At 40.5% G+C, this 15,000-nt stretch overlaps 1 protein-coding gene across 1 annotated transcript in view; it reads left to right on the top strand.

The window, feature by feature from the left end:
* LOC134469380 (lysophospholipid acyltransferase 2-like) overlaps nt 1–15,000 on the top strand; it is an 86,803-nt gene that overhangs the window by 677 nt on the left and 71,126 nt on the right. The gene's annotated exons all lie outside the window — the stretch shown is intronic.

Raw genomic sequence — 15,000 nt, forward strand, 5'->3', positions numbered from 1 at the left:
GTCATTTATTCCGTGTGCATGATTCAACAACCAGGGCGATGCCCAACAAATGCATTGAGAGCAACGTGCTTTATTTCGCTGGATAAAGTTTTTTAATTTATTTTTTTAATCCAGTCAGTCTTTTCATTGTGTCTCTGGGCGTGTGAGTGTTCCACACGATACTGATGCTGGAGCGCCGTCGGAATACGATTGTGCAATCGACAGGCATGCAGACAGGCGCTCGGCTCCTCATGATGTAATCTTCTCCATGTGGAGCCGAAATAGCAGGAACACTCATAGAAAGCCAAAACAATTCTCAGGCAAATTGGTGTGACTATAACCCGGTTGAGATGAATCATTACGCGGTTGCATGAAGACTGCCTGCGTCTGAGGCTATATTGAAGCGCTAATGCCTATCCACTGTGAGATGCTGTTTTCTTCTTACATGGAAAACGCCCCCTTGGTCTAAATGGAATGGCATTCAATGCTGTCATGACAAAACACAGGGCTGAGGTCAGTGTTACCTAATTCAGCCGCTTCTATATGTCGTCCAAATTCGTTGCACTAATGCGTAAAACCTTGGAGAGACTTAACAACCTTGACTTTTAACTGTCATAATGAAGAGCGTGAGTGGATGAAGGAGGGAGGATGGCTCTTCCCGAAGGCTAAGGGTCTCCGGCGGCCTAGGCAATTGGAAGGCTGCCCATTAAGCCCTAGACCCATTGGACCTCTCCTGATTGCCTCTCGGTCGTAAATCTGCGGAAATGGGGAGCACTGTCAGTGGAGACATGTCGCTCCTATAGATTCTTGTCTCTTATGCTACTTCTGGAGGAAACAGACTTTTAGAGTGGAGAAACATCATGTAGCCTACAGTCAGTGGAGACATGTCACTCTTAAAGCTTCTAGTCTCTTACTTCTAGAGGAGACAGACTTTTAGAGGGGAAAAACATCATGCATTGTGTGCATTCATTGGGGGATGAACATAAGCATTTGTTTTTTTCATCATCATTGCAATGTTACCACCTGTTTGACCTTTGGGTTTGAAATGTGTGCATTGTGTGCCAAATACAGCAGGTTTCGGGTTGCATTTGGAGTAGCTATCTGTTGACATGGGATTGGTAGGCTACAGCACCCCAGGGATGTCTGGAAAGCTGAAAGAAATAATGTAAGGTCGTCTGTCACTGCTTCTGTTGGCCTTCGTGACAGGGAAGTCACACTCAGTCCTATGGGGATCATTTTATTTGACCCTCAAGATCATTTAAAATGTGTATTACAGTTGGTTTTCGCTACTAATGTACGTATAGCGTAACAAGACTTGAAAATGAATTTTGGTGTGTCACAGGGACAGAAAGTGGGCCCAGGCCAATGAAGGAATACGAGTGGGCCCAGGCCACAGTCCTATGCAGCAGAATATATGCAGGCACACATTTGAGCTACCAAAACCATTGGGAAAAGAAAGAGTGTGTGTGAAATCTAACTATGAGTAACAGTTTTAGTCATTTTTCAAAAAAATAAATGTTGAGCTCGACCCGCGCCTTCGGCACACTGAAACCCACGTGCTTCATGGATGATTTGTTTAGGCTGCTTACTTGCAGATCTGTGGCAAATTTATATTTGTACTTTGCACATGACAATGTTTTTTATGTCCAGTGTGTGCGTGGCTGCTCTTGTTTTTATCGTATTTTATGTTATTCACCTGCCTGGGGACTGGTGCAGGTCATCTCTTTACTTTCGTCATTAACGCACTCTGCACATGGTCCCTAATCCAACTAAACTAAACTAATCTATATGTTTTATTTACATGTAAATAAACATGTCAATAAAACATGTTCTGTATCTCAGTTTTCATTTCATCTTCCTTTAGCAGAAAGAAAAAGTAAAAATGAACGAAGCTGTAGACTGATATAATTACACAATGACATACATTACATTAAGTGCCATTGCCATATGATACCACTGGCTACAACTGATTCAGTGTGTGTCTGTGTTGTGCGGAGTGTACAACTGATCCAGTGTGTGTCTATGTGTGTGTTTGTGTTGTGCGGAGTGTACAACTGATCCAGTGTGTCTATGTGTGTGTTTGTGTTGTGCGGAGTGTACAACTGATCCAGTGCGTGTCTATGTTGTGCGGAGTGTACAACTTATCCAGTGTGTGTCTGTGTTGTTGTGCGGAGTGTACAACTGATCGTGTGTGTATGTGTTGGGAGGAGTGTCTGGTACAGGCCTGGCAGGATGAATAACTTAGGATAAGACGACACAGAACTGGACACAGGGGGAGAGAGAGAGTGAGTGAGAGTGAAAGATAGAGTGAGAGAGAGAGAGAGAGAGAGAGAGAGAGAGAGAGAGAGAAATTGAAAGAGAGAGAAGAGAGAGAGAGAGACAGAGAGAGGAGAGAGAGAGATTGAAAGGGAGGGATGAAGAGAGAGAAAGAGAGAGAGAGAGAGAGAAATAGAGAGGAGCAGTGCTGTCATCTGAGCCGGCCACCGGATCCAATGGGCCTACTCTACTGTCTCTCTCACTCAGAGCCGCTGGGTTCTAGTTACAGGTCCCTAAACTCCAGCTTCTTTCACTCTCGGTCTGCATGAGAGACAGAGAAAGAGAATGATTAAGAAAGGGAGTGAGGGAGGGAGGGAGGGGGAGAAAGATATGGTAGGAGAAAAAGAAGGGGAAAGTGTCCTGAATCGCGCGCTTTTTCTAAAGCGTAGCGGCGGGGGGGGGTTTGGGTACAAAGGGGTTGGCTCATGGGTCCAGTACACTAAGTATTGTGTGTGTGTGTGTGTGTGTGTGTGTGTGTGTGTGTGTGTGTGTGTGTGTGTGTGTGTGTGTGTGTGTGTGTGTGTGTGTGTGTGTGTGTTGGTGTGTGTGTGTGTGTGTGTAGAGTGTGTGTGTGTGTGTGTGTGTGTGCGTGTGCGTCTGCGTGTGTGTGTGTGTGTGTGTGTGTGTGTGTGTGTGTGTGGTGGGGGTGCATTTCAGAAGTGTTGGCCCCAGGCTCAGCCAAAACTGTCAGCGGTCCAGCATGGTGGTCATGGATGACTGGCTTCAGCTGTTTGGGGACCTGTGCTCTGCTTCAGCGGATACATGGCGCTATTCAGACATGCCGCTATTCAGACATGCCGCTATTCAGACATTGATGTCTATTGTCTGAATACCAGCACATTTGCCACCGAAATCTGCCATTTCTGTGGTTTGTGCTGCGTTGCTCAGGTTTTTTCAGTTTAGGGAGAGTGCATGCAGTTACCCTAACCCTAACCCTGACCCTGACCCTGACCCTAACCCTATGGTAGGGCTGCACAATTATGAAAAAAATAATAATCACGATTATTTTGGTCAAAATCATAATCACGATTATTAATCACGATTATTGATTTTTGCAGATTTTTTTAAAATTATAACAAGATGAAATATAACCAAGAATGAATTACATACGGGATGAGCAAAATAAAATGAATTGTAATAATTATGTAAAAGGCAATAGCATGAAACTTAGGTGGACAGATTTCTGGCCAGAAACACCAGCCTGTCAGTATGTTCTGGCTTCAAGGACGCTCTCAAAAGTAGGTCACTATTGCCACGATTAAATCACGATTAAAATCATGAGTTCGATTTCACTATGTTATCACGATTTTGATTATTTTTCGATTAATTGTTCAGCCCTAACCCTATGGCATATCTGGTGTCTGAAAAGTGGTATGTCTGAATAGTGGTATGTCTGAATAGTGGTATGTCTGAATAGCGCTTGCCCTCCGCTTCGCTTCAGCTGTTTGGTGACCTGTGCTCTGCTTCCCTTCAGCACTGCAGTTGTCCTCAGGTGCACCAATGACAACACACACAGTGATGATGGAGACCACCAAGGAACTGCTCTCTCTCTCTCTCTCTCTCTCTCTCTCTCTCTCTCTCTCTCTCTCTCTCTCTCTCTCTCTCTCTCTCTCTCTCTCTCTCTCTCTCTCTCTCTCTTGCCTGCTCTCTCTCTCTCTTTCTCTCTCTATCTCTCTCTCTCTCGCCCACTATCTCTACCTCTCTCTCTTGGTCTCTCTTTCTCTCTCTTGATCTCTCTCTCTCTCTCTCTCTTGCCCGCTGTCTCTACCTCTCTCTTTTGGTCTCTCTTTCTTTCTCTCTCTCTCTCTCTCTCTCTCTCTCTCTCTCTCTCTCTCTCTCTCTCTCTCTCTCTCTCTCTTTCTCCCATTCAAATCTTCTCATCACTCATCAGGGCCGCTGACAGCTTTGGCCAGGCCCGGGGAAAGTCAGCTAAAAGGGCCCCACACTAAATAGGCCTAAACACATGCAATGTATCAGTAATTAGGACCCCAATTCTGGGCCCCACCTCTATCAGGGCCGGGGACAACTGACCCTTTTGTCACCCATGCTCACCACTCACCACACTTTGTCCCCTGCTCACCACCCTGAATAGGTCTTTGGGTTGGCACGGCTAACTTTCTCTCACACTGTTGTAATGATTTTTTTTTTTGGTCACACAGTGAATGTCGGATTGCCTGCTCCCGTCCAAAGTAGTGCTGAGTAGACTTTCTGGCCAGAATAAAAAATATCCTTTTTTACAGAAAGAAAGAAAGAAAGAAAGAAAGAAAGAAAGAAAGAAAGAAAGAAAGAAAGAAGGCAGGAAGAATTGTTGAGATAAATGAAATGCGTTTGTTTTCAAAAGATTGTGTGAGGTGCTACAATGTATGACTATCATGCGGAAGAGGGCACAGAGGAGATATGCCGTCCCACGGGGTATTCAGCCAATTGCTGGGAGTTTGCTGCTTGTTTGAAATTGGGCATGGACTCAGTAGGAGGACCTTGATGACGTGTGTGTGTGTTTGTGTGTGTGTGCACGTGCACGTGCGCGTGCGGGCTACTTTGAAATCCGCAGGAATACCATAGATGTGAATGCAGTTACTAACCAATTTATGGAATTATGATAACTGTGGTTTTCCCATATTTTATGCTAAGTCCTTTTTCTCTGCGACCCCCCTGCAGTTCCTCTGTGACCCAGAGGCGATTCTAGGGTAATGTGGGTCCCTGAGCGAAAATTCAAAGGAATGAACATTTGAAACTAAATTGCCACTACCATAGTAAAGTGTGAGCTGTTATTCGCTATATGGAGGCTTGGGGGCCCCAAGCGACTGCCTGCCTAGCCTGGTGACAAGATACGCCTCTGCTGTGACCCACCTAGGAATCCCTACACTCTTGGGCTTCAACCACTGCATTGTATACAGTACTCACGTACACACATACATTCATACAACATAACATAATAAAAACATAAAAGTAGAGAGACATTGAACTGTGCACTGCACTGTGTGAGTATGACGTGTCTATCTGTCATTAAGCAATCTTATGGCGGTTGGGACAAAGGAGTTCTTATATTTTACTAGTCTGCAGTTTAAAGTGTTTATGAAACGAAAACAAAGTAAAGGAATTTGACCATTTCCAGGACAGATTCTGAAAGTTCTAAGCCTTGTGAATAAAATGGGATATTGTCTGGGTGATATTTTGTCCTAAAAGTCATGTTAAAACGTTCCCAAAAAGTGTTTTTTTGGTGACATGCAAATTTTATGCAAATGATATGCGTGACATAGAAGGGGTGAGTTCACCTCATTCCATCTTGTTCAGATCAATGGCGGCTAGTACCAAAACAAAGCGCAGTGTCAAGCAGTGTGTTGCTGGAGGGCCGAACGGTGCCAGCTGCAAAAATGGCTACTTGACAGAAGGAATATCTTTGCACAAGTTCCCTTCTGTGAAGAATGATGGAACTGTGGCCGACAAGGAGAAGGCTAAATCAAGCTAGGGCTCTGTGGATCCAATGCATGGTTTTGAAGCAAGCTCGTGGTCACTGTTGTGCTCTGCACATTTCCACCCCTTGTGCTTCACCACAAATGTGGAGGTCGCGGGCATGGTTGGACTGAAGAGAATGCTATTGCCTCAAGCAGTTCCAACAATTGACATCGCCGGCGTGCAGACTGAAACTGCCCCTTTAACTGCTCGGGCACGAAGACAGGTGAGTGCACTGCTTTGCTTTAGGCTACTCGTTTTACCTTGTCCATCTGCTTTGTATGTTGTTTTCAGGAAAGGGTAATGCACATTACATGCCAAACCGATGCGAATGCTCTCGGAATATGCACTTTTTATTGATTGCCATTCAACTGGTCAATAAATTGGTTTTGGGAGGATATCCGCACATCAGCGTGGTGCTCTCAGTCGAGGACAGCCAACTCACAGATTGGGCTACTGCTTAGCGAATAAACAGAGATGCACATAGCGTAGGCCTACTTTGAAGCGTTGATTGCTTGTTTTTAGTATTGTGGTGCACGTGTGGCTGACGTTTGGACACACCTCGTCCTCAGAGTCCGGCTGAGGGACACGCGACGCCTGTGACTTTGAGCACAAAAAATAATAATAATGATAAACGCTAAAAATATGCTGAGGACTCAGGCTATATAGGGCGTTTTTCCAACAGCCTAATACCTCCGTTTTTTCTCTAGTTGATGATATTTTTGCATGTAGCCTACATGCATTTCAATCACACTATATCGCGCAATTGAATCAAAATGCCCCCCATTTGTCAACAAATACACACGCCATGTCATCTGTGGGTCATGGCAAAGCGCCCTTAGCAACCGTAACCATAAACAAAACGAACTGTCAGGCTATGTCAACAATAGTCACTTCGCCTGTCAGACATGTCACTTTCTGCAGATGTATCAGTGCCTCTGAAATAGATTTGTGCTGCTGTTTTTTTTTCTCATGAGGTTGGATGTGTGGTTTTTCGACACGCTGATGTTTGTATCAGAATTTTGGTTCCTTTATAAGATGTGGGTCCATCAAATGTGTGTTGTTTTCTCAGATCGCCATACTAGCAAACCAGGGACTCCCCTCTATGATGTCACAGCCCAGCTCATTAGTCACACCAAATTTCACAGAATTCACACTTTGAGTTGCCATTTTCACAAGTTCCTCCAGGATGATTGGGTTCAAAGTCTCATCGATGCTATCAGAAAAAACAAGGCTTTAATGGGAATGACCGTTTGTTTTCGTTTCATAAACACTTTAATGTCCTGAAGCGTCGGCCTGAGGGAAGCAGGATGAATTTATGATGGAGGACATGTGTGGTGTCCTCTAGGATCTTTAGTGCCTCAGTTTGGGAACCACTGGGGTTGCCCACGCAGGACTGGCAGTTTCTTGGCATTTTTATGAAGGGAAGAGGTTGTCTATTGCGTCTGACTTATACCATCTCCTGGGTGATGGCTCAGCTAAAGGGCATGAGACTCTTGGCATTTATCAGAGATTTATTATAGTAGCGCTTCTCTGCACTGTCCTGAACTTGCAGTAGGCCTAGCGTATATACCCACTCAGTTACCTACGTGTGCTTTGGCTGTGCAGTGGAATGAAAAGTTATTTTGGACGTGCAGGTCAATCGTAAGTGTTATTCGGGAAGTTTACTTTTTTATTTTATTTTTTTATTCTGTTCAACATACTGCACACAGTCATATAGTATCGTATTAGAATTCCAGCACTAACATAGCAAGCACATCAATTTTTGTTTACTATCAAAGCTATTTACTACTACATGTAATGCCAATGTGTCAATGTGACATTTATTGAAACAAGGCACAGAAAGGAATGAGAGTGTGTTCTTGCTTAGCTTGAGTTAAATTGAAGGCCTACACTACAGCATGTTTGCTTTGTCATGTGTTACCTCTTCATCTGCTCAGTGGTTGCCATGACTTCACTCTGATGCATTTCTGTCTGGCGAATTACAACTGAAATGCATTCAGAGAGTGCAGACTTCCGCCAAAGAAGCTGTTTGATTGAACATTTGAATATGTTACACCCTATTTTTTAAAAAGTCTTTCTACCTTGTTTTGTGGAGATAGAAACTGAAATGTAAAAATTCCCCTGTCCCACAATGGTGAAGACTCTTTTGAAAAATTCCTGGATCCAGATCGTGACCCGGATCAGCACCAATATTTAACCACTCGTTCCAACAAGTTTCATCAAAATCCGTTCATAACAGACATAAAAACACACAGACAGACAGACTGCAGACAGAGAGACAAACCAACACGACTGAAAACATAACCTTCTTGGTGGAGGTAATATATAAAGAAATAAATGAACACCAAATATAGCATAAGAAGCATGGAGTGGGGGGTGTCAGAGCATGCTGCCCAAGGCCTGAACTGTGTTTCTAGTTTCCATGGTAACAACAAATTTGCTTCTTCTAGGGTGACCGGCTGCAGTGACCTGTGATCCATTGCCTGCTGCTAGTGTGTGTGTGTGTAAGTGTGTCTGCGTGCATGCATGTGTGTTTGTGTGTGTGTGTGTGTGTGTGTGTGTGTGTGTCTGTGCGTGCGTGCACATGTGTGTGTGTGTGTGTGTGCACGTGTGTGTGTGTGTGTGTGTGTGTGTGTGTGTGTGTGTGTGTGTGTGTGTGTGTGTGTGTGTGTGTGTGTGTGTGTGTGTGTCTGTGTCTGTGTCTGTGTCTGTGTGTTTGTGTTTGTGTTTGTGTTTGTGTCTGTGCGTGGTTGCGTGTGTGTATGTGCGTGCGTGCGTGTGTTACCGTTTCATTAGTTAGCTACCTGCTCATGCGTCTTAGGAGTACAGAGATGAACAATATGGAGAAATCATCAAAATGGGTTGAAATCAGCAGAGCCATCATTAGAAGTGTTATCTAGTGCTAAATTAGATGGGATGAGAGGGAGGCTAACTGTCTGTCTAGCTGTCTGTCTGTCTGTCTCACTGTCTGTCTGTCTGACTGTCTGTCTAACTGTCGATCTGCCTAGGCCTATTTGCCTGCCTGTCTGTCTGCATGTTTAACGGTCTGTCTGTCTGTCTGTCTGACTGACTGACTGACTGACTGTCTGATTGTTTGTCTCTCTTTCTTTCTGCCTGCTGTCTGTGTCTGTGTGTTGTCTGTTTATCTCACTCTGTATCCTCTGATCAGTATGTCCTGACATCTGTAATACCCCTATTAAGATTACGCTGCTTTGGTGATATTGGAGGAGAACATAGTTCAAAGTGTGTGTGTATGTGTGTGTGTATGTGGGCTCTGAGCAGGTACGGGTGCCAGTAATAGTATGGTACGGTATCTGCATCTGCATGGTACATTAACGTTGTATGGTGCTTCCCTGGCTCAGCAATGATATGCTCTATGAGTGATGATATGCTCTCTCTCCACCCCCCGCCCCCCCTCGTCCCACCAGGGAAAAATAATGAAGTGAATTAAGTGTGTAATGTATTGCTGGAAGGGAGCTCTCTTAGACTGTTTAAGATGTCAAAGCTGGTCTGCTGCCAGATATTTAGAGTAGCTAGTGGTGTAAAGATTTAAGAATTCCAAAGCATATACAACATAGCTGCAAATACATACGTACACGCATAGATGCAAATTCATACGTACACATTCGGGGAAGCCAGCATATACCGCAGCCCAGGGTACCTCAGTCATGGAGGAGAATGGTTGAGAGCAGTGGTTACCATGGCGGGTCGGGAGTCGAACCAGTCTACAAGTCTGATGCCCTAACCGCTTACCCATGAGTGTTTAGGGCAATCAATCGGCAGTGCAATGCTTGAAAGATTCTTTTATCGATCTCCCATGGCAACCCAAAGATGCGCGAAAAAATATTTTTTATATATGTCAATGTGGACGTTCAACAGGTTCAACCGGATAACACATGGTCACGTGTGGTAAAATGCACATGTCAGGTGAACGCGGGCAGTGGTGGACTAAGTAAAAGTAAAAGTACTTTCGTGGTGTAATTGCAACAGTAGCACATGATATTACATAGCTGTTACACCGTTTACTCCATTTTACCTCCCTATTGAGATAGACTTTGTTATTACTGAAAAACAATAAAAACCTAACAAGGACCCACCACAAACTCAACCTAACCTGTGCAGAACCAGCTTATCGTAAGACAAGTTCATTGGTCTACTTTTTACTCAGATAAGTTACCTGTGTTGGAAAGGAACTGTGTTTATTTATTTTTTTACTTTTACTTTTACTTTGTCCACCACTGACCGCGGGTGATTCAGGCACTTTGCTGCCGAATGTAATTGGTGCGGGAATGGGCATCAGCCTCCTTCTGCAGGGAAAAACAGGGCGGGAAACAGGACGGGTCAGAGTGGGCGGGGGTGGCTCAGGAGTTGGAGGAGCCTGTTTGGCAATCATAAGGTTGCAATAGAGCTGTTCGATTATGAGAAAAAATCAATATCACGATTATTTCAGTCAATAGTGATGTCACGATTTTAGACGATAAGAAGATGTTGTGCTTAACAATTCTCTATCTTCCCTCCTTTCAGCAGTGTGAGTGGCCATAGAGAAATACACGGTGGTGTTGGGTAGCAAGTCTGCTCTGTGCTCGCAATGGCTCAAGTGGAGGAGGGAATGTATTGCGCTTAGCGTAACCTACCTTTTGGCAGTAATAGACAGACAAAAGTATTGTTTCAACTCGATATTATGAAATTTGATATTGTTTGACTTCAATATTGATATCACTATATATATACATTTGATATATTGCACAGCCCTAGGTTGCAAGTTCGAGTCCCACCCTGCCTGATCCGGGCCCATCGATGTGTCCTTGAGCAATATACTTGACCATGCAACTGCCACAGGTGTTTGATTGAGTGCTGAGTGTGAATGGGTGAATGTGAGCAGTTGTGTAGTGGGGATTTTTAAAGTGGGGGTACGCGATTTTTAACAACATCAAATAATTAAGCAACTTGTCATGTCAAACCCTTAATGTACCGTCATTGCTTCTCTGTTTTCATCTGTTTAGTCAATCACCTGCAATACTGCTATGGGATCATTCCTTTTTGTATTCAAACATGGGCAGAAGATTTTCACTTTCACTTTAGGAGAAGTGGGTGCCCAGGTCAAAAAAATGTGTACTTAAGTGTACTTTAAATATATTTAATTTTCTGAAAGTATATTTTAAGTACACTCTATTTATCAAGTACAGTACTTAAGTATGGTATTTAAAAATATACTTATAGTTTAGTGTATTTTAAATATATTTTAAATCATTTGTATTATTTAAGTTATGTACTTAAATATAGTTTTATAAAATATACTGTTAGTGTATTGTATTTTAAATGTATTTTAAGTATATTTGTATTTTAAAAGTAATGTGCTAAGTGTAGTATTGTAAAATATACTATTAGTGTATTATATTTTAAGTATATTTCAAGTATATTTGTATTTTAAAAGTAATGTGCTAAAGTGTAGCATTATAAAGTATACTATTAGTGTATTATACTTTAAGTGTATTTTAAGTATCTTTGTATTTTAAAAGTTATATACTTAAGTGTAGTATTATAAAATACACTATTAGTGTATTGTATTTAAATGTATTGTAAGTACATTTGTATTTTAAAAGTAATGTGCTAAAGTGTAGTATTGTCAAATATACTATAAGTATATTGTATTTTAAGTCTATTTTAAGTACATTTGTATTTTAAAAGTAATGTGCTAAAGTGTAGCATTATACAGTGTACTATTAGTGTATTATATTTTAAGTGTATTTTAAGTATCTTTGTATTTTAAAAGTTATGTACTTAAGTGTAGTATTATAAAGTACACTATTAGTGTATTGTATTTAAATGTATTGTAAGTACATTTGTATTTTAAAAGTAATGTGCTAAAGTGTAGTATTGTCAAATATACTATTAGTATATTGAATTTTAAGTCTATTTTAAGTACATTTGTATTTTAAAAGTAATGCGATAAAGTGTAGCATTATACAGTATACTGTTAGTGCATTATATTTTAAGTGTATTTTAAGTATCTTTGTATTTTAAAACTCATGTACTTAAGTGTAGTATTATGAAATACACTATTAGTGTATTGTATTTAAATGTATTTTAAGTACATTTGTATTTTAAAAGTAATGGGCTAAAGTGTAGCATTATAAAGTATACTATTAGTGTATTATATTTTAAGTGTATTTTCAGTATCTTTGTATTTTAAAAGTTATGTACTTAAGTGTAGTATTATTGTATTTAAATGTATTGTAAGTACATTTGTATTTTTAAAGTAATGTGCTTAAGTGTGGTATTGTTAATTATACTAGTAGTATATTCAATTTTAAGTCTATTTTAAGTACATTTGTATTTTAAAAGTAATGTGTTAACGTGTAGTATTATAAAATACACTATTAGTGTATTGTATTTAAATGAATTGTAAATACATTTGTATTTTTAAAGTAATGTGCTAAGGTGTGGTATTGTTAAATATACTATAAGTATATTCTATTTAAATTTATTTTAAGTACATTTGTATTTTAAAAGTAATGTGCTAAAGTGTAGCATTATAAAGTATACTATTAGTGTATTATATTGTAAGTGTATTTTAAGTATCTTTGTATTTTAAAAGTTATGTACTTAAGTGTAGTATTATAAAATACACTATTAGTGTATTGTATTTAAATGTATTGTAAGTACATTTGTATTTTTAAAGTAATGTGCTTAAGTGTGGTACTGTTAAATATACTATTAGTATATTCAATTTTAAGTCTATTTTAAGTACATTTGTATTTTAAAAGTAATGTGTTAAAGTGTAGTATTATAAAATACACTATTAGTGTATTGTATTTAAATGTATTTTATTTGGAAACATACTATTAGTGTAGTATATTTTAAGTGTATTTAAGTGTATTTGTATTTTAAAAGTAATGTGCTAAAGTTTGGTATTAGAAAGAATATTTGAAACGTACTTAAAGTTAAGTATGATTTTAGTATATTAAGTACACTTGTACAAAGTTTGATTTTAGTACCAAAAAGTCAACTTAAAATGTGTTAAAGCTCTACTTAATTATATTTCAAGTGTATTTAAAGAAACACTATGCAACTTTTTCATAGTCATAAAATGGCTTGGAACTCAGGGTTTTGCTTGACTGACCCGTTATGGCGAAAATGGGAGTATTTCCATCACCATCTGGTGGTTCTGCTCCGAAACAGCACTTGCAGTTTTGCCTGGAGGCGCCGCGCCCTTTGTTGTTGTGGAATTTGTGGCCGCTAGGGGCGTCTAGATTTCTATGGTGTATGAGTGGAACGAATGAGAGACCCATTCATCCCCTTCGTTTGCTAACTAAGCAGCAGCAGCTCGCTGAAAGCTGGCTACTGGCTAGCTGATTGTAAAATATCACGCTGGCATGCAGCGAAAACAACGAATGGGACTGCAAATAAATCACGAGCTAATTGAGATGAAAGGTTTGGACAGGCAAATAATTCGCTTATGTGAACATTGGAAAAGGGCTTCAAAACGGAGAGAGCCGAACGCCAAAAGAGCAAATATGTGGATTGTATCACTCATTCACTGCACTGGGACATATGCATTAGCATTCTAAAAGTCCACGCCACCTCGCTTTAGTTTACAAAGCTACACACATGTATACGAGTTGAAATCTGATGGCGCACATTTTACTTGATGTCAAAGGACACAATCAGTCGAGCGAGGCTAAAAATGTTGTTGCCGATCAAGAGGAAACAAAACGTGATCTCTAACCGGCTTATGGGTGTCCACTTTCACTTTCAACACCACACAAGATAAAAACGCGTCTTGTCACCTCGACTTGGAAATCAAATCTTTATTATTACAACAAAATAAGCAATAGCCTTTTGTCTCCTCGTTCTCCTAATGTACAGGTACTATATAGTTACTGGAAATGTGAAATAAAGACGGGGATATCTGCCGGGAACAAGTGGATCAAATAATAGTATCCATCTGAAGGAAGTGCAAACGTGATTGCAGTTGTGTGAAGTGAATAGACGAAGCAGCGAACTCATAAGCAAGGGGGAGAATCGCTGATAAAGCCCCTTAGAAGTGGAGAGAGCTGAATGCAAGGAAGGGAATCTGGCTAATTACAGAAGACGAAGAAATTTAATTCGCACATAATCTCGAAGCCAATGTCTAATTTAGTTCAATGCACATTTTCGGCAGAACCACTAGAGGCCGCCATAAAGTTGTTTACATCGGCGTGTTTATGTCAAAGTTGCATTGGATATCTTTAATTACCTTCGCCAAGACAAAGTCGGCGAAGGTTATGTTTTGACCGCTGTGTATTTATTTATTTATTTATTTATTTATTTGTGAATATGTTTGTTTGTATGTACTTCGTATAACTCAGTCAGAACTGAGCCGATTTTTATGAAATTTGGTGGGATGATTGGTCATGACCCAAGGAACAATCGATTAGTTTTTGGGAGTGATTGGGTCAAAGGTCAAAGGTCAAGGTCAAAATGTTTGTTTGTACTTCGTATAACTCAGTCAGAACTGAGCCGATTTTTATTAAATTTAGTGGGATGATTGGTCATGACCCAAGGAACAATCGATTACTTTTTGGGAGTGATTGGGTCAAAGGTCAAGGTCACGAAAAGGTCAAACTCAGAAAGAACTGAGCCGATTTTTATGAAATTTAGTGGGATGATTGGCCATGACCCAAGGAACAATCGATTAGTTTTTGGGAGTGATTGGGTCAAAGGTCAAAGGTCCAGGCCAAGGTCACGAAAAGGTCAAAAACGTAAATTGAGCCGATTTTTATGAAATTTAGTGGGATGATTGGTCATGACCCAGGGAACAATCAATTACTTTTTGGGAGTGATTGGGTCAAAGGTCAAGGTCACGAAAAGGTCAAAACGTATATTCAGACGATTTTTATGAAATTTAGTGGGATGATTGGCCATGACCCAAGGAACAACCGATTACTTTTTGGGAGTGATTGGGTCAAAGGTCAAGGTCAAGGTAAAAAAAAGGTCAAAAACGTTTTTCTTTGCCAAGCACTATATGCCAGAAGAACGTGTGCATGCTGAATTGAATAAGAGGTCAAGACTGGGCCAAAAATGTAATATTACGATATTCCGGTCCGATTTAAATGAAACTAACACCAAAATTTGGAGAATGTTATGCCCCACATTTTGAAGATGGCCAGAAAAAAATAAGTGGCGTAGGCGAAGGTTTGCGCTCTACCGAGTGCCCATTCTAGTTCTACTATAAGTTGTCCCAAAATAACACAACTTAAGTATGTA

Source organism: Engraulis encrasicolus, chromosome 18 (assembly GCF_034702125.1).
Source record: "Engraulis encrasicolus isolate BLACKSEA-1 chromosome 18, IST_EnEncr_1.0, whole genome shotgun sequence".
NCBI classification, from domain to species: domain Eukaryota; kingdom Metazoa; phylum Chordata; class Actinopteri; order Clupeiformes; family Engraulidae; genus Engraulis; species Engraulis encrasicolus.